The sequence below is a fragment of the Myotis davidii genome, unplaced genomic scaffold (assembly GCF_000327345.1).
Source record: "Myotis davidii unplaced genomic scaffold, ASM32734v1 scaffold104, whole genome shotgun sequence".
NCBI classification, from domain to species: Eukaryota; Metazoa; Chordata; class Mammalia; order Chiroptera; family Vespertilionidae; genus Myotis; species Myotis davidii.
Genome location: NW_006296625.1, coordinates 3,324,743 through 3,343,248, shown reverse-complemented (window position 1 = coordinate 3,343,248; position 18,506 = coordinate 3,324,743). Strand labels below are relative to the sequence as shown.

Genomic DNA, 18,506 nt, shown 5'->3' with positions numbered 1-18,506 from the left:
GTAACATGAATAGCAAACTTAAAAAAGATAGGCGAGCCCAAAATCTAATCCAATAAATGTATACCTATATACAAAATATTTTTGCACTGTTTTAATACACATTGAGTTTTCCAGAAATACAATACCATATAAACTGAAAGAAGAGTGTCCTTCATTTGGAACCTTACCAAAAGGTGTTCATTTTGGAAAAACATTAGAGAGCAATACTGATCATGACATGTGAGTCATCAATATAACATACCTATTTGTTAGTTTAATTTGCAGCAGGTGCATTCATGACTATACATATGGATATTAGCGTCTCATTACTTTATTCTGTCTTATAGCATAGAATTATCTAAGCTTCCACATACTGAAATACATATATTAATATATAAATTAAATTAAAATTTATATATTTATAAAACTAATATTATTTTTAATTCCCACTCGAAGATATGTTTTTATTGATTTGAGAGAAGAGAAAGAAAAGCATCAATGTGAGAGACAACCATAGATCATTTGCCTCCCATACACACTCCAACCAGGGGTCAAACCTGCAACCGTTTTGGTGTATAGGATGATGCTCTAAGCAACTGAGCCACCCGACCAGAGCTACATATGAATATTTTCTCCTTTAATGATTTTTAGAGAAAGAGGAAGGGAGAGGGATAGAGAAACATCAATGAGAGAGAAACATCATTGATCAGCTGCCTCCTGCACGCCCTTTATTGGGGATTGAGCCTGCAACCAGGACATGTGCCCCAACCAGGAATGCAACCAGTTACCTCTTGGCTTCTGGGTCGAGGCTCAACCACTGAGCCAAACCAGCCAGGCAATATTAATATTATTAACATAAGCATTAATAGATTTAATCACTGTGATAAAAACACTTAATTTATAATTACTTGCTTTTGTGTTAGTCCAGTATGTTTTTTTGTTATGTGTATTGACTTGTATATTTATATACATATGCATGCACATTGGTAAGTTTTTGTCTAGTAATTTCTTTTTTAATATATTTTTATTGATTTTAGAGAAAGAGTAAGGGAGAGGGAGAAAGAGATAAATATCGATGAGAGAAACATCAACATAAACTAGCTGCCTCCTGCACATCCCCACTGGAGATTAAGCCCTAAACCTAGGCGTGTGCCCTGACCAGGAATTGAACCCCAGACCTCTTGGTGCATGGGTCGATGCTCAAACACTAAGCCACACTGACCGGGCTTTTATCTGCTAATTCCATTTCAGTGTAGTAAATGGAGTATTGTAAAACAATTGTTTTGAAAAGGGGGCACCAAGTCTGACAGGATAAGAAAGTACTAATATAACAGTAAAAGAAAATGAGACTAAAGCCAGAAACCTGACATGTCAAAGGAAGAATGAGAAACAATGGGTAAAAGCATATAGAAAGTCTCTGGGGAGAGAGCACTAGGCCAAAGGGGAAAGAAGTCGCAACAAGAAGGGGTTGTCAACATCATCAAATGATTCAGGAGAGGCTACTGACAACTGAAAATAGGCCAACAGACTTGAAAATGGGAAGGGCACTGGTCATCTTTGAGCAGTTCCAGAATAGTAGTTGAAGCAGAAATGATAACTGCAGTGAAAAGTGTGAAGGAGATAAAGTAGAAACAGGGAACCAAGGCTTCTCTTTCAAGAAGTTTAGAGTAAGAGAAAGAGAAATAAGGCAACAGAACAAGGAACATAGCAGGATGGAAGGGAGGTTTTCATTGGTTTGTTTTTTGTTGGTTAGGCTAGAAAAGACTACTGAGAGTTTAATCCCAGTTTATTTAAATATCAAGTCCTGACTTCATTATATATGCCTAAATACAAGTTATAAGAAATAATCTCTTCTATAAACTGAAATGTTTATATATGATAAAATTACATGCTAGCTTGGGTTTGATTTAAAATAATCCAGAGGGAGGGGGAATAATTGATTTTTAAAAAAAGGTAAATAAAGTAAGATTAGCAAAGGGTTGCTAACTGTTGAATCTGGGTGATGGAAACATAGTGGTTCATATGCTCTCCTCTTCTTTTCTGAATATGCTTGAAACTTTCCATAATAAAATTATTTTTAAAAGAAATAATCTCTAAAAGATGCTCAATTATTTTTCACTTTTATACATAATATGCTCTTCTCTTAAATGTCAAACTAATTATACTGAGTTTTATCAGGGTATATTTTGAGGGCTTTTTAAGCAATGAGCACCCATGAACTGCTGCATTATCTCAATTTCTCATGTGACCTGCCAACTGATTATAGCAAGCAATTTACATTCATCTAGAGCAGCGGTTCCCAACCTGTGGGTTGCGACCCCTTTGGGGGTCGAATGACCCTTTCACAGGGGTTGCCTAAGACCATCAGAAAACACATATATAATTACATATTGTTTTTGTGATTAATCACTATGCTTTAATTATGTTCAATTTGTAACAATGAAATTGGGGTCACCACAACATAAGTAACGTATTAAAGGGTTGCGGCAGACGGAAGGTTGAGAACCACTGATCTAGATGAAGAAAGGAGGTGAGAAAAAGAGATGAAAGCTGATGGTTGACTCCTCTTCACCATTTCTTCTCATTAGACTTTCAGGATCAAGAGGTTCCTGGCCAAGAAACAAAAGCAGAATCGGCCCATTCCCCAATGGATTCAGATAGAAACTAATAATAAAATCAAGTACGACTCCAACTGGAGAAGAACCAAGCTAGGTCTAGAAGGAACTGCACATGAGATGGCTCACATATTTATGCTGTGTCTGGATTGTTTACAACTTACCACATCACTGAAAAGATCACTACTATCTAAACAGTTGGACATGTTTTATTGGAAAATTACTGGAATATTTTTCTCTGTTAACATTTTTCTACGCTACTAAACTGGTTCAGTAATAAGTATGTGTAACCTTTACCAAAAAAAAAGAAAGAAAGAAAAAACACAGATGAAAGTTGGTCCTAGAGTTCTGGGTCATAGAGTTCAAAAATCTATCCTCTAAGGAATTCTACTTGACAGTATCCATATTATTGCATAAAAGGAAATGCTGCCCTAGCCGGCTTGGCTCAGTGGGTAAAGCGTCGGCCTGCGGACTGAAGGGTCCCGGGTTTGATTCCGGCCAAGGGCACATGCCTGGGTTGCAGGCTCGATCCTCAGTGTGGGGCGTGCAGGAGGCAGCTGACTGATGATTCTCTCTCACCATTGATGTTTCTATCTCTCTCTCCTCCCTTTCTCTCTGAAATCAATAAAGAAATATATATTTAAAAAAAGGAAATGCTTATTTTCTTGTCATAGCATTATATAAAATGTGTCTGAAATGCCTTTAAAAGTTTTAAATGCATAATACTGATAGAAAAAGAATGAACTCAGAATTAATCAAGCCATATGAATTATCTTTTCAGTTCTTCCAGTAATTTAGCTGAATGAACTTTACCAAGTCTCTTAACCTCTCAAACCTGTTTCCTCAACTTCTTAATAAAGAATTGGAATAAAATTAACTCTGGGATAATGTCTAACTAGAACTTTCTAGGCTTCTACTTGTGTGGTCTACAGGAAACCTGAACACATTCGCAACTCAAGTCAACAATTTTCCAGACCAGCAGTCCTCCAAGTGTGGTCAATGAAACCCCTGGAGATCCCTAAGACCTTTTCAGAATGTCAACAAGGTCAAAATTATTTTGAAGACATTGGCTTTTTGCACTGTGGTTACATTTGCTCTGATAATGCAGATCCAATGATGGGTAAAACTTCTACCAGTTTACCTAGAATCAAGGCAGTGGCACCAACCATATATACCAGTGGTCACAGTAAAAAGAATGCTGTCTCACTTAATACCTTTGTTGAAGCAGTAAAATATATTGATTTTATTAGATCTTCACTCTCAGATACACGTTTTTAATATATGACAAAATAGAAATTGTGCATAAAGTACAAAGTATGACAGTTGACTCAAGGAAAATATGTGCGGATGCTCGAGTTCTAGCCTTCAGGAACTGGCTACCTTTTCTTATTTTTCATGAAACACCATTTTCACTGAAGAGAATGACTAACTGTAGTTATTGAAACTCTGGCTTCTGGCAAACAGGTTTTATTTGTTCATTTGTTTTTGAGTGAAGCCTGTTACTTCAAGGAAAACAACTGACAAGTATTTGCTGAATCTGGGCCCCACCCTTCCACACTCTCTTAAAAAATATCAATGGAGGGGGGGTGAGGGCATGAGGGAAGGGGGTAGTAGGGGGTAACGTGGGGATAAGGACACATATGTAATAATTTAATCAATAAGAAAAATTTAAAAAAATATGTCAATGGGAAAAAAATCCTCAGGTGAGGATTAACAACAACAACAAAAAAGTAGAATCTGGGAAAACTTGTATCTGACCTGAGCATAATAGCTTATGCTGTTTAAGTTTTAATACTTAAAAAGACTTTTCTGATGAGATAAATATATGATTTTTTAAAATGTTTTTATGGATTTTTTTTTTGAGAGAGAGAGAAACATCCATCAGCTGCCTCCTGTAGACCCCTCATTGGGGATCAAGTGTGCAACCTGGGCATGTGCCCCAACCAGGAATCAAACTGATGCCCTCTCGGTGCATGGGATGATGCTCAACCGAGCCACACCGGCCAGGGAAAAATATGATTTGGATATTAAATAAATTTAGAAACCTGCATAATTCAGTGAAACAGTATGTTCCAAGTGACCCATACATCATGTTATAAAATAATGCATGGGTAAAAGATCCAAAGTGCTAAACAGACCAACGAATTGTAATATAACACAGTACTAAAAGTTCACTGATATGGTTAAAGATTCTACTTTGGAACATTAAGAAATGACCACTTGCTGAGTTTTAGTGAGGGATCAAAGAATATACAGAGTTATCTGAAAAGGTCAAATTAATACTTCCTTTCTCAATGATCTGTCTGCGTGAGGTCAGATTTTCTTCATATACAATTCAACTAAAACATAATGCAACAAATTAAATGCATAAGCAGATAGGACAATCCAACTATCCTCTATTGAGTTAGACTGTAAAGAGCTTTATAAAAATGTAAAATAGTGCCACTCTCTTCATTAACTTTTATTTTTAAAAGTAGTTATTTTTCATAATATATGTGATTTCTGTTAACATGCATTTATTAATTATTGTTGCTTTAAAATAAATAATTTTTGAATTTTAATACAGTAAATACCTATAATAATAAAAGCATAATATGCTAATTAGACCAGATGAACTACCAGATGAAGCCGCCATGGCAGGGGCCAAGGCAGAGGCAGCTACTGTGGCTGCAGGGGCCAAGCCCCTTGCATGAATTTCATGCATCGGGCCTCTAGTTGATAAATAAAACCAAATAGATAAACAAAATATTTAGAGACCTCAATAATTAAGAGTGCAAAGAAGTACTAAGACCTGAGATCCACTGATCTACATAAAACCTTACCAAATCTTTTGCTAGACAGTTCTCACTCTAGTCATTCACAATCTAGTGAGAGTAGGGAAATGAAAGAAGACAGAGCCCAGCCGGCTTGGCTCAGTGGTTGAGCATCGACCTATGAACCAGGAGATCACAGTTCCATTCGCAGTCAGGGCACATGCCCAGGTGGCAGGCTCGATCCCCAGTGTGGGGTGTACAGAAGGCAGCCAATCAATTATTCTCTCTCATCATTGATGTTTCTATCTCTCCCTCTCCCTTTTCTCTGAAATTAATAAAAAATATATTTTTTTAAAAAAGAAAGATACATATCACATAACCTGTGATAAATATTATAATATAGGTGTAACTTCAAATAGTAAATTTGGAAAAGTGACTTAGAAAGATTTATTCAAGCAAGTCCTGAAAAAAGGGTAAGACTGACCAAAAGACAAAAGTCTGTTTGAATAAAACTAGGGAGATGAGAGAACAGGGACATGTTTGAGGAATAGGTCGACAGGGCTAGAGTATAATGGCAGAAGAGTGACAATGGCTGAGGTGGAAAAATGGGCCAAGAGATTAGAACACAAAGGGTTTCAAATCCCACAATGAAAGTTTGGACTCTTAAATGTATTAATGAAGGGCTAATATGGATTCTTATTTAGCTAGAGAATATTACAGTCACATTTCTACTTTGAAATATAACCCTAATGGCAATGCACAAGATAGACTGACCATACATTGAAGAAAAGGGCCAAATATAGGGAGATGTATATGGAAAGAAAACCAATAAGGCCTGCTCCAGTCAGAGGGCATAGGGAGTGAAGGACGACCTTCCAGAAGCAAAAGAGGGGTTGACAACTGACATACATGCCAAGTGAAGAGGGGGAAAAAATGAGTGAAAGTTCTGACCATGAACAACAGAGTAATGAGGGCATCATAAGGGAAAAGGAAGAAAATGCAAGTTTCTAAAAAGAGGTGGGTGTGATGGGAATATGTGAAATTTTAAGATGTCTGTAGAGCAGCAATTTTCAACCTTTTTCATCTCATGGCACACATAAACTAATTACTAAGATTCTGCAGCACAACAAAAAATATGTGTTTTACCAATCTGACAACAGAAAATAGTTATAATTTGATTCCTTCACACTAAACAATTATTGTTTTAATGGCTGTTGTCATTTTTTTATTTAACAATCTCAGGAGGAAAGGTCAGTGGCCCTGACTAAATAGTCAGTATTGCATGTTTTAAAAATTCTTGCAGCACACCAGTTAAAAATCGCTACTGTAGAATATCAGTTTAGAAATGCTGGTGCCGAGGCCGGTTTGGCTCAGTGGATGGAGCGTCGGCCTGTGGACTGGAGGGTCCCGGGTTCGATTCCGGTCAGGGGCATGTGCCTGGGTTGCGGGCACATCCCCGGTGGGAGATGTGCAGGAGGCGGCTGATCGATGTTTCTCTCTCGTCGATGTTTCTAGCTCACTATCTCTCTCCCTTGCTCTCTGTAAGAAATCAATAAAATATATTAAAAAAAAAAAAAGAAATGCTGGTTAAGATGACATGGAAAGAAATTTTGTATTAATCTGCATATGAATAAGAGTTGGAACCACAGGACTGAGATAATTATCAAAAATAAGAACAGAGTGAGTAGAGCTAAGTGCAAAGTACAGGATTTTATGAGACATGAACAGCAAAGGGAGAGAGAAAATTAAACAATAAAAATAAAAAAGGAAGTCAGAAACCTGAGAGAGTGCATGACCATAGAATCTAAGAAGAGAGAGCTTAAGGAGAATTAGTTGGTCAGTAGCTTAAAGGTTGAAAAATAATAATGATCTAAATGAGGCCACTAAATCTATTAATTAGGAGGTTACAGAGTAGTAAGTCTCCGTTGAATGTTTAGGGACAGAACATAGATTACAATGAATCTGGGTTCATGGCCTCATTAGCATAGTATTAGGTACGAGAAACAACTATTTTAGCCAGGACACATGAAGATGTTTTCCAAACAATAGTTTGTCTGCTTTCAACTGTAACAATTTTTAATAAAATGATCTCTCTAAAATTTGTGATATTTTCAGAGAATTTAGATCAGAATAGCATCAAACACTGATTTAAGCATTTATACAGAACACTAGCATTTACCTAATAAATTTTATGACCCAAACAATTTACTGTTGTGCTATTTATTAAACCTCAACCTATCACTGAAAAAATTATTCTTAGCCCTGGCCAGTTTCGCTCAGTGGTTAGAGTGTCAGCCCTCAGACCAAAAGGTCTCCAATTCAATTCCCGGTCAAGGGCACATACTTTGGTTGCAGGTTCTATCCCCAGCCCTGGTCTGGGCATGTGCAGGAGGCAACCAGTTGATGTGTCTCTTTCACATCAATGTTTTTCTCTCTCTCTTCTCTCTCCTCCCCTTCCTCTCTCCCTTCCACACTCTCTCTAAAGATCAATGGAAAAAATATCCTCCGGTGAGGTTTAAATATATCCTATATAATAAAGAGATAATATGCAAACTGACTGTCACACCCTCTCACAAGATGGCCACCCCCATGTGGGCACAACATGGAAAGAGATAATATGCAAACTGACTGTCCCAGGCCAGCAGGGGAGGGCAGTTAGGAGTGACCAGGCCAGCAGGGAGGGCAGTTGGGGGCAACCAGGCTGGCAGGGGAGTGGTTAGGGGGTGATCAGGCTGGCAGGGGAGTGGTTAGGGGGTGATCAGGCTGGCAGGCAGGCAAGTAGTTGGGAGCCAGCAGTCCTGGATTGTGAGAGGGATGTCTGAGTGACGGTTTAGGAATCCCATGGGGTTGGGCCTAAACTGGCAGTCAGACATCCCCCGAGCGGTCCCAGATTGGAGAGAGTGAAGGCTGAGCTGAGGGACACCACCCCCACCCCCCCCCCAGTGCACGAATTTCATGCACTGGGCCTCTAGAGTGAGTGTGTGTGTGTGTGTGTATGTGTGTATATATATATTACTCTTAGTGTAGATAAGCCTACTAAAGTACATTTTAGTGCAAATCCAACAAGTAGCATTTATTTAAGAAAAAACTGATTGTCCATTCCCTTTTTATTCATAATATCAGGCAAAATATGAGCTCAAACTTAATTTAGGCACATTTATATAAAATGTATATACAGCCAGACCTATGTTTCTATAAAGGTAATATGTGCAAGATCCATATTTATTAGTATAATTTAGAAAACAATCATTTGTTTTACCAAAGGATTCTTCCCTTGCAAAAGCAATCACTATTGGAGTCCTTTAAATAAACATGAAGTTTTCCAGGATAAGACAAAAGTATAATTTAATTCTTCATTTAATTTACACAAAACTTTACAAGAATACATTTAAAGCAAATTTATGAATTATGAATTTAAAATGGGTAGTTGTTATGGAATTTAAAAGCCATAAGGAATGGTTTACACTCTGCATGCCAGAAATCTCCCTTCTCGCACCAACTAGCAGAGGTAGCTGGAGCACCGTGGAGAACAGAAATCCAAGGGTGAGGATAACAGAGGGTATCACAGAGGAGTTCTCTACCTTAAACTTGAAAGCAGGCAACAGCTGCATGAGTGTCATGATGTTACCATCCTTGATTAGGCACAGAAAAACAGTACTAATGAATCCTGTAGGGCAGTGGTTCTCAACCTTGGCTGCACATTAGAATCGCCTGGGAATCTTTTTAAAATCCTGATTTCTGGGCCTCATCCTCCGGAAATTCTGTTTCTTTGTTACTAATGTTGTGGCCTCACCCCATAACAAAGAAACAGAATTTCCGTAGGATGAGGCCCAGAAATCAGGATTTTAAAAAGATTCCCAGGTGATTCTAATGTGCAGCCAAGGTTGAGAACCACTGCTTTAAAAGAACCCCAAAAAAGAATAAAGGAAAAAAAAGAGGTAACTTCAAATCCTAAATGGGACAAAGGCTCTGGATCCAGATCACCTGGGGACTTCTCAGCTTCCCCCCCTCACTACTGTATTGCTTTAGCAAGATAGTTAGACCTCAGTACTCAGCTGTAAAATGAGATAAGAACTACCTCATAGGGTCAACATTACAATTAAATGAGAAAATGACTATGAAACACTCAATGTGGTGGCACACTGCTGGTCCTCAAGAATTATTAGGACTTACTGGTCTAGGGTCATTCTGGGTCACTCATTTAACCCATCCTTTTCACATACTGCCAACTCCCAACCGGCAATATAAACCCTTCACTGTTAAATCCTGATGACCTACACAGCTGTCTGTATGTACTGAAAACGAACCTTTGACAATGTACACCAAACAGCAAGACCCTAGAGCAGTGGTTCTCAACCTGTCGGTCACGACCCCTTTGGTGGTCGAACGACCCTTTCACAGGGGTCGCCTAAGACCATCCTGCATATCAGATATTTACATTACGATTCATAACAGTAGCAACATGACAGTTATGAAGTAGCAACGAAAATAATTTTATGCTTGGGTCACAACATGAGGAACTGTATTTAAAGGGCCAGAAGGTTGAGAACCACTGCCCTAGAGACCACGACCAGAGTCCGTGCGATTCTGGACCAGTTCCAGAAGCACGCCTCTAATAAGTAATAGCCCATTTCCTGACACATTAACATTATGTAGCCATCAGGCTATCCCTATGTTTGTTAGTAACCCACTGAGTCACCAAATTAAACAAGTGGTTTCTATAGTCTTAATTTATGCTGCACCCCCTTTTCAAAACAGCAAACTTATCAGTAAAATATATCTCTATGTAACACAAAATTCTGAAATATTCTTTTCTGGTTTCTAAAAATCTGCTGTGAAATCTGTTCAGATATTCAAACTCATTCAATTCCCTTCCTCTTCTCCCCTCCCCACCATACCTGATAGAAAATCCTTCAAACTAATATAAACTTCCTCAATTAGCCACTGAGTAGATGATGACTAGTTTTACGCTTTACACTCATCTGCTGTCTCCATTAGCTCAATGGCCAACACAGCCACAGTTTTGTTTGAAACCTCAAACACAAGCATAATAGCTACATCAGTCATCTTGCTCTTCTCATCTTCAAGTCAACGATGACAGACAGAAAAAGCAGAGAAACTAATACATTTCTCCTCAAAACACATACATATGCATACACTTTGTTCTTCCCCAAAGCACCACGAGGATAACAGACAGCAAATCATGCCCACAAACCAAAACACAGCTATTTCATCTAATTTTAGAAAAAGAATAACAAGGAAGCAGAGAAAGGCTCTCTCTGGAATAATTCAATCCTCAAATCAGGGAATTCAAAGAGCACAATATGGAAAAACCAACAGCTTTAATTCTCTCCTGCGGGATACTAACTCTATCAGTGTCAAATCAAAATGAACAATATGTTTTTTTTGAAGATACCACAAAAGTTTGAAATCTCTCCTTTAAAAAAAAAAAAAGCCCACTTACAGAGAAAATATCTAACTGTATGATTTCTGAGCACAGGTGCTATTTGGTTTCTGTGTATTGGTTTGATATGATTTCAAATTCACTTGCTTATGACTTTAATAAAGTTGTTTTAATCCATGTGTTTGTGACAAGACAAATAAAAGCTGTTTTTAGAAGTTGTTTGGATAGAAGAATGTGTCAGGATGCCATCATCTCATCTGTTGTCGCTGATTATCACTCAGTAGCCCAGCTGCTGAGGGTCCCCTCTGGGGGCTTACAGATAAGAACATGGAGAGAAGCAACTATGGCAAGGGGACATTTAGTGAATTTATGAGGACTACTGGAGAGTTTGGGTCTGGGCAAGGTGACACTTTGCTGATGTAAAGAGCCCTCTGAAGATCACTGGGGCATTAGCTCCTGTCTCCATGAGGCAATTCCTCCCTAGACAGTGGTGAAAGCAGAGAAGCAGCCCCCGGAAAGATCATCCTGCTCATCAACATGGGAGCATGGTTCCCTAGCAACGTGCTCTAGCAACAAGAGCAGCTGGTGTCAGCTCTCCATTGGCCAACTACCTCTCCTGAGTGCCTACTCATGTAAAAAGGGACACCTACTAGTAATCTGAATTTTGACTTTATTCATCTCCCCTTGCCTGAAACAATGATGTAATTAAGCTATCACTGCCTCAGAGTACGTTATTTCTTTCAGGCTTACTATGAGACATTATCCTAGTAAGTCATGAAGATGTAATGTACAGTATAGGGAATATAATCAATAATATCGCTATAACTGTACGATGACAGTTCGTTACTAGACTTGCGGTGATCAATTTGTAAGGTACAGAAATGTTGAGTCCTTATGTTGTACATTCGAAACTAATCTATTGTATATCAACTATACTTCAATTGTTTTTAAAAGCGGCATTATCCTGTGTGCTACTGGCTTATGAAATTCACTGTGATAAATAAATTGCTGGCAAAGACAAAATCAGTCTCTGAGCATAATTTTACTACCCAAAATACTGGTTTACTCCAAACCTGTTCTTCTCCCACCATGCTCTTTTAAAAACAAGATGAAAAACGTATTTGTTTAAAAAAAAAATGACCCAATTATATTTACGTCTAGAACAGCGGTTCTCAACCTGTGGGTCACGACCCCTTTGGTGGTCGAACAACCCTTTCACAGGGGTCGCCTAAGACCATCTTGCATATCATATATTTACATTACGATTCATAACAGTAGCAACATTACAGTTATGAAGTAGCAACAAAAATAATTTTATGCTTGGGTCACAACATGAGGAACTGTATTTAAAGGGCCAGAAGGTTGAGAGCCACTGGTCTAGAAGTACCCTTTATTTGTAATTTAAAGTCTCACAGCCAGGTGTTGTTATGGGATTAATTTGCTCGGCCCCAGACAATATGGTTCTTCCCTTTCTGGAAGCTGTGACCAAGACAGCTGCTGCTGAATCTGAGTAAAATTCTGTATTTCTTTTTCCCTGGAACTCCCAAGCAAAGAAAAGACAAACCATAATCTAATCGTTTTGCGGGGGTACTGCTCAAATACTAAGAACCTTCATATCTTCTCTTTAAGGAGAGAAACCCTTTTCTTTAGTAATCCTAAACAACCTGTCCAAAATAAAGAGCATGGATTAAGACTCTTAACCAAAACTCAGATAAACTAGGTAAAATTCTCATTAGCAAAAGACAGCTGAATAGCAACAAACTGCAACAGATTTATACAAAAATGTAATGTCTTTAACAGGACTTGGGGAGGAAAAACATTTCATAAAAGTCTTATTTACCACATCAAGCCTGCATCCTGGTTTCTTTGCTATCCAGAGTCCAAGTGAATAGACGTATAAATTCCAGAAGGCAAAGGACTATTCTAGCCAGAATTTTTGAAACGTAGTCATTAAAGTATTTTTTTAATGAAAAACAGTTATTCTATCAACCCAAGACTACCCAATGAAGAAAATGTCAGAAAACCTCATTAAGGCCTAACAATATATTAAGAAATATGCATTGTGTTAATTATGTTTCTCACTCGGTTGGTTATATAAATCACCAAAAGTTCCTAAAATGATTGTTCCATTAAATGAGAAAGTGAATACACTATTTTCTAAAAGCATATATATAAGTCAAGTAGTCTCAAGCGTTTTGCAGCTGTATCACAATGCTAAAAACTGTTTTAAATGCACTGAGGAAATACTACAAATTCCCGAAGGTTCTATTCAACGTCCTAGTTATTTTCCACTTGCTCCACAGCACCCCAAAATCCCTGCTCTGCTCTGCTCCTGGCCTGCACAGATCATGACCTAGGCTCCCCAATTGGGTGCTAGAAATGGAAGTCACTGGCACAGACCTACAAACAGAGGGAGGAGGGGGCAGGGAGCATCCCCTCCCTCCCTGCCTGCCTCAAAGCCAGCTCCCTTGGGCCCTCCTCCACAATGTCCGCTCTCTGCTCTGCTCTTCTCTGGGGAATAAAGGGCTTCTTGCTGTTGCTATTCCCTGGGTGCTGCACCATCCCTTGTTTGTTCCCTAACCTCTACAATCTCTTCATTCGCACCATCAAGGATGAAATTTCTTTTCTTGCTGGGACCTTGCCTGATGCAGCCAACAATACCAAGTCTGGTTAGTAAAAAACAGTCCATTATCTAAAGAAATCCAATTAAAAAGTTGAAAAAGGACTTAAGATCTATATGGACATTATTTATATATTACTGCTATCTGTATAATTATATAAAAATTAAATATAACTAGCTTACTTCCACAAGAAGCTGGTTAATAAGCTGAAATATTCAGCACAATTAAATTTAGGTGTGTAATTTCACACTGCATTGTTCTCTCAAGATAAATGCAATAAGGCTGAAATAAGCTTTAAAAAAAATCAATGAAGAGATTCTGGTAACTGATATTTCACTTTCACCTACCTGGTTAATCCAAGTAATTTTGTTGTTGTTGTTATTGTTGAAGCCCTCTCTAAGCACAGGATGAAAAAAAAAAAACGTTTAAACCAATAGTTCTCAAATTTTGATAGTCAAATAAATCAACTTAGGAGCTTGTTAAAATGCTAATGCCCAGGCCCCACCCACACCTCCCTGATACGTGTTTTCAGTAGTCCCTCAGGTATTTCTGAGGCACACCTAAATTTCAGAACTATTTAAAACTAGCCAACTTCAAGATTCCACCCAAACTTCCAATATATTGCTTTTTTTCTTTTGAATTCACATTCCACATTAAACATTGTCCAAAAGAAAAAAAATAATAACCAAACCATAGTAATAATAATGCCAGTATGATAGGTGCTTTACATGTAATATCAGCTAGTTCAGTGCTCGCAAGAACTACACCAGTTAGGTAGCATTGTTGCCTCCATTTTACAAATGAGAAAACGAAAGCCCAGAGAAACGAAGTAACCTGACCAATGGTAATGAGTGGCAAAACCAGGATCACCTCAGGTCTGCCTGTCCTCTTACCCAGGAGCTGGACAACCAAGCATTTGTGCATTTAAGGAGGATTAAGCCTGAGGGCCAAGCAAAACAATAACCCTCCCTGTCCCCACCCTCCCCACAACGCCAACCACTCACCCAACAAGCTCTCTTGACTCTCCCCACCCATCCCTCACTCACCAAGGTGTGCCACCTACATGGTGTGCCACCACAATGGCACAAGCCTGTATGTATACCAGCACCCTTTCGACAGGAGTACCTACCACATGCCAAGTACTATAAAGGATCCAAAATCCAGCTCCAAGTATGGGCTTCGGGCTTGAGCAAATTTAACATCTCTGTGCTACGGTCTCCTAATCTGTAAAATGAGGGTCCTGATGCTAAGTGCACTGAAATGACACAGTGAGCTAATGAGTTAAAGTACTTGTTTGACACAGGACCTGAGCAAAAGCTCAATAACTGCTATTAAAATTCTACTTTGCCAACCACCTCTCTTACAAAATTCAACGTATCAGTCAGTACAAGGTCTGATTTATTTTCTCACAGCTCTGTGTCCTGGGACTGTGATAAAAGATAGAACATATCTTATTTTCAGGAGTACACTGGTAACAGTGTGTAACTCAGTGGACTGAATGCCAGGAGTAGAATATTTTAGAGCAAATGAGTCTTTTAGTAGCCCTGAAATTGTACCACTCTGACAACTGTCTATTTCCCAACTTTAGAGTCAGCCCTGTTGATTACATACTAGTATAGAGTCTATAATTACCTTAATTCAAAACAATAATAAAATGTCACTTGGTCTTAATTTATCACTGCATCATCAGCACTTTGAACAATGCCTGGCCCACGGTAAATACTCAAATATTTGTTAAATGAATGAAGGTATAAAGGTACCAATGAAGACACACCTTAGCTCATTATTACAAAAAACAAGTATAATCATCAGATCAAGAACAATGTGCCAAAAACTTGTAAGTTATTTTCAAAATTCCCTCAGAACATTTTTCTTCTTTCTTTTTAACTAACTGTTGACTTTTCTTTAAAAACTCTTCAACTAGAAAAGTTAATGTTAAAGTGGTTCCATGATACATCACCCTCATCATGCTACCTTACTTTAAAAACAAACTATTTAACAATGAGAATTTAACAATGAGCATTTCAGTGACCATCTGAATTAAAGCCATAAAATGAAATAAGCACTGCAAAGAGATTAACCATAACTAACATCAAAGAGATGGAGAACTGGGGGAAGAGAGATCACTACGGAATTCACAGAGAGGAGTTCCATTCTCAGCTATGCTTCTAAGCAGCCACATGAGTGACCTGGAACAGGTACTTAATTTCTGTCTCCATTTACTCATCTTCAGTATAGGAATAAGTTTACCACATCTACTTCATCAAGTTGTTTTAAGGACCAAGTACACATAAACTATTTCCAAAACAATAAAGCACCATACAAAGGTATGTTAACCTTTAATATAAACATCTTCAGATTTTAAATTTAGTTAGTTCTTGATTATCTACACCTGCAGACACACACACACACACACATACACACACAGGTGTATTACAGATCATCCATTAATAATTTATATTAAGCCCTTGGATGATGGTTTTGTATTTACAGTTGAGTATCCTTGCGATATTGAGATATGGTGGAGTATCCTCAAGATGCCAAATTCTTAATAGTTCAAACCAAATAATGAAACACCTGTAAAAGTAGGCACGCAACTCAGCCTTCTTATCATTTTTCTTCCTATCATTTATCTAATCACATTCTACCGCTGAAATGACGCCTACTTTGTTATAAAAGATGAACTTTGTGTGCTCAATTATGTTATTATAGTTCAAGGGACATTTCTGAAATAAACATGAGCCATATCTAAATTAAAAAGCAAATTTTTTTAAAAAACTGTCTAAATAGTACAGTTGACAATTTAATCATACTCTGAAATCAAGTCTTCCCCCCCACCCCACCCCCACCCCCAGGATTAGAGAATTATACAACATTTAAAGGACAGCTACTGCATGTACAGGTAACAATCTGTCTAATTTGAGGAAAATTTTTAAGTTCTCTCCTAAGCAGTAACATTATACTATTCATTTTAGCTACAATAAAAACCAGTGTTACATTACAACCTAATTCTAGTTCCTATAAACCCATCAAAATAAAAAGTGCACAATAGGTATAATATTCTGAAATTTACACCAGAAATGATAAAGCAACATCATATTACTGTTCCAGGCTGTCATCTTAAGAGTTAAGAAACAGATGCATGAATTCAAAATTAGTTCCAGAACCACGTTCCTGGCCTCTCTTATCGTCACTCCTGTGTGCCTTCTTCAGCCCTCAAGCCACACTCTTTAACACAGCATCAGTTCTGCAGGTTTATTTGAACAGGCTCCAAACCAACTGAGATCAAGGCAACCAGGTCTGTCTAAAAGGACAGGGGTTTTGAGACTTGGGTGTGAATCCAGCCTTTGTCCTTCTGGAGCTACATGACCTTGAGCAAATATTTAGTATTTAGAGATATGCCTAAACTTCCCCATGTGTAAAAGGACAAGACCACCAACCCTGAATCCTTTTGTACATCAAGTCCCTCAGTTAGTGCTCTGCTTATGGCAGATGCCTAATAAATGGGTGACAACAGTCTGAAAGGGCCAGTTCACAAATTATGAGGTATCTCATTAAGGGGGATCACAATTAACCTCTCTGAAATGTATTAAAGTTGCAATGCTTTTTTCAATCTTTTACTTAAAATGTTTTAACATAGAGAAGTGAAAATTTCAGAAAGGCTGGAAATCTTTTAAAAACTGTCCTTTTACATATCAACAATGAAGATTCAATTATCAATATATATAGTGGCAATTGGTAAATTTTTTCAAAAATGTTTCGGGTGCTTCCATGGTCAAACGTTCTAAAACTTTCTGAAGAAAGTTGTATTTTAGAACCCGGAGACAGCCCAGTTGTCTAAACAATGGGCTACATGATCCACCACAGTCTCCAGGCAAAGTCACAACAGGATGAGAAAAGAGCCTTCAGCCTCTCTCAGATTTCCTGGCCACTGTTATTTTAAAACTTGATCACATAAACATAAACAGATGAAAAAATCCATTTCAGATAAGCCCCATGGGTTATGATTTATGATCTTGTTTTAAATACCTCATAAATTTACATTAAATATTGCAATATCTTATTACATTTTCCTCACTTGTATTTGCACACACTCATGAAAAATATATTTGTTATATATATTATATAGAGTTTTGAATCATGATTATCTTTTATTAAAGTCATTCATCACTTTTGTAACTCCCTTTTAAAATTAGTTCTTGCACGCAAAAATGTAACTTAAAAAGCTGGGAGAACAATAAATGGCGTGTCACATAGAACATGCAAACGCAACGGGCAAATCTGCGTAAGACTGAAATAACTTCTGTTTACCACTGTGCATGTAATTCCCGCGCAACTGAAAATACTCCCAAATGCGCTGGGTATTTAAAAGTCAATGAGTTATTTTGAAGAGTTGCATTGTTTCATGCTCTGGCTATAGCTCAATTTGTGGTGTTTCTAAAGTGAATGATAAAAGACACCAAGGTCATTTTTTTTCACTAAACAATTTCCAATTGGAAAACCACAACCCAAGACCTCTATGAAGTTTAGTTAATTTGTACAGAAATGCCATTTTGCTGCCAACCTTTGTACCATGACCATTCCCAGCCCAAGTTCAAGATTCACATTTTATGGTGTGAACAGTGTCAGCTAAATCTTAAGGACGTGAATTTTTTAAACTCTCAAACCCTATGTTTAAATATTCTGCATCTACACCCCCAGAGCGGAAGAGCATGTTACATGAGACTTTAGCATGTACAGCAGTCTGTTAAGCTCCTCACTAATACCTGTAGGTTCTCACCGAAGCACTTCACCCCACACTTCAGGCCACGCACAATGTAACGTGCTTCTGAAACTGAATGCACATATTCCTGACACAGGTGCGCCAGAAATAAAAGTTACTTCCTATTCCAACATCCCAGATTTGGGCATTTCCATTGTTTTACGGAGTTTTGTCAATTAACAAATATTAAAAAGCTATCGTTAGGCAACCTACAAATTAACATACTCAAAGGACTGGTCCACCTAAAGACTGAAAATACAGACGGAGACCGTCCCAGCCTGATCTGCTACATGATTAAACTATTAGTCAGCTGATCCTCACACCCCAGGACAAACGACATTATTCCTGCCCTGCACTTTAAGCTTGTTTACG

The 18,506-nt window shown here is 38.0% G+C and overlaps 1 protein-coding gene across 10 annotated transcripts in view; it reads right to left on the bottom strand.

Moving 5' to 3' along the window:
• Positions 1-18,194, bottom strand: part of MYO6 (myosin VI) — a 145,651-nt gene extending 127,457 nt beyond the window's left edge. For 7 of the 10 annotated variants that reach the window (XM_015569438.1, XM_015569440.1, XM_015569439.1 and 4 more), the window contains exon 1: positions 18,139-18,194. The gene's annotated coding sequence lies outside the window, so the exon portion shown is untranslated. The remainder of the gene's footprint in view (positions 1-18,138) is intronic. The other 3 variants (XM_015569443.1, XM_006772180.2, XM_006772181.2) reach the window with 2 other exon arrangements.
• Between the last annotated feature and the right edge of the window lie 312 nt (positions 18,195-18,506).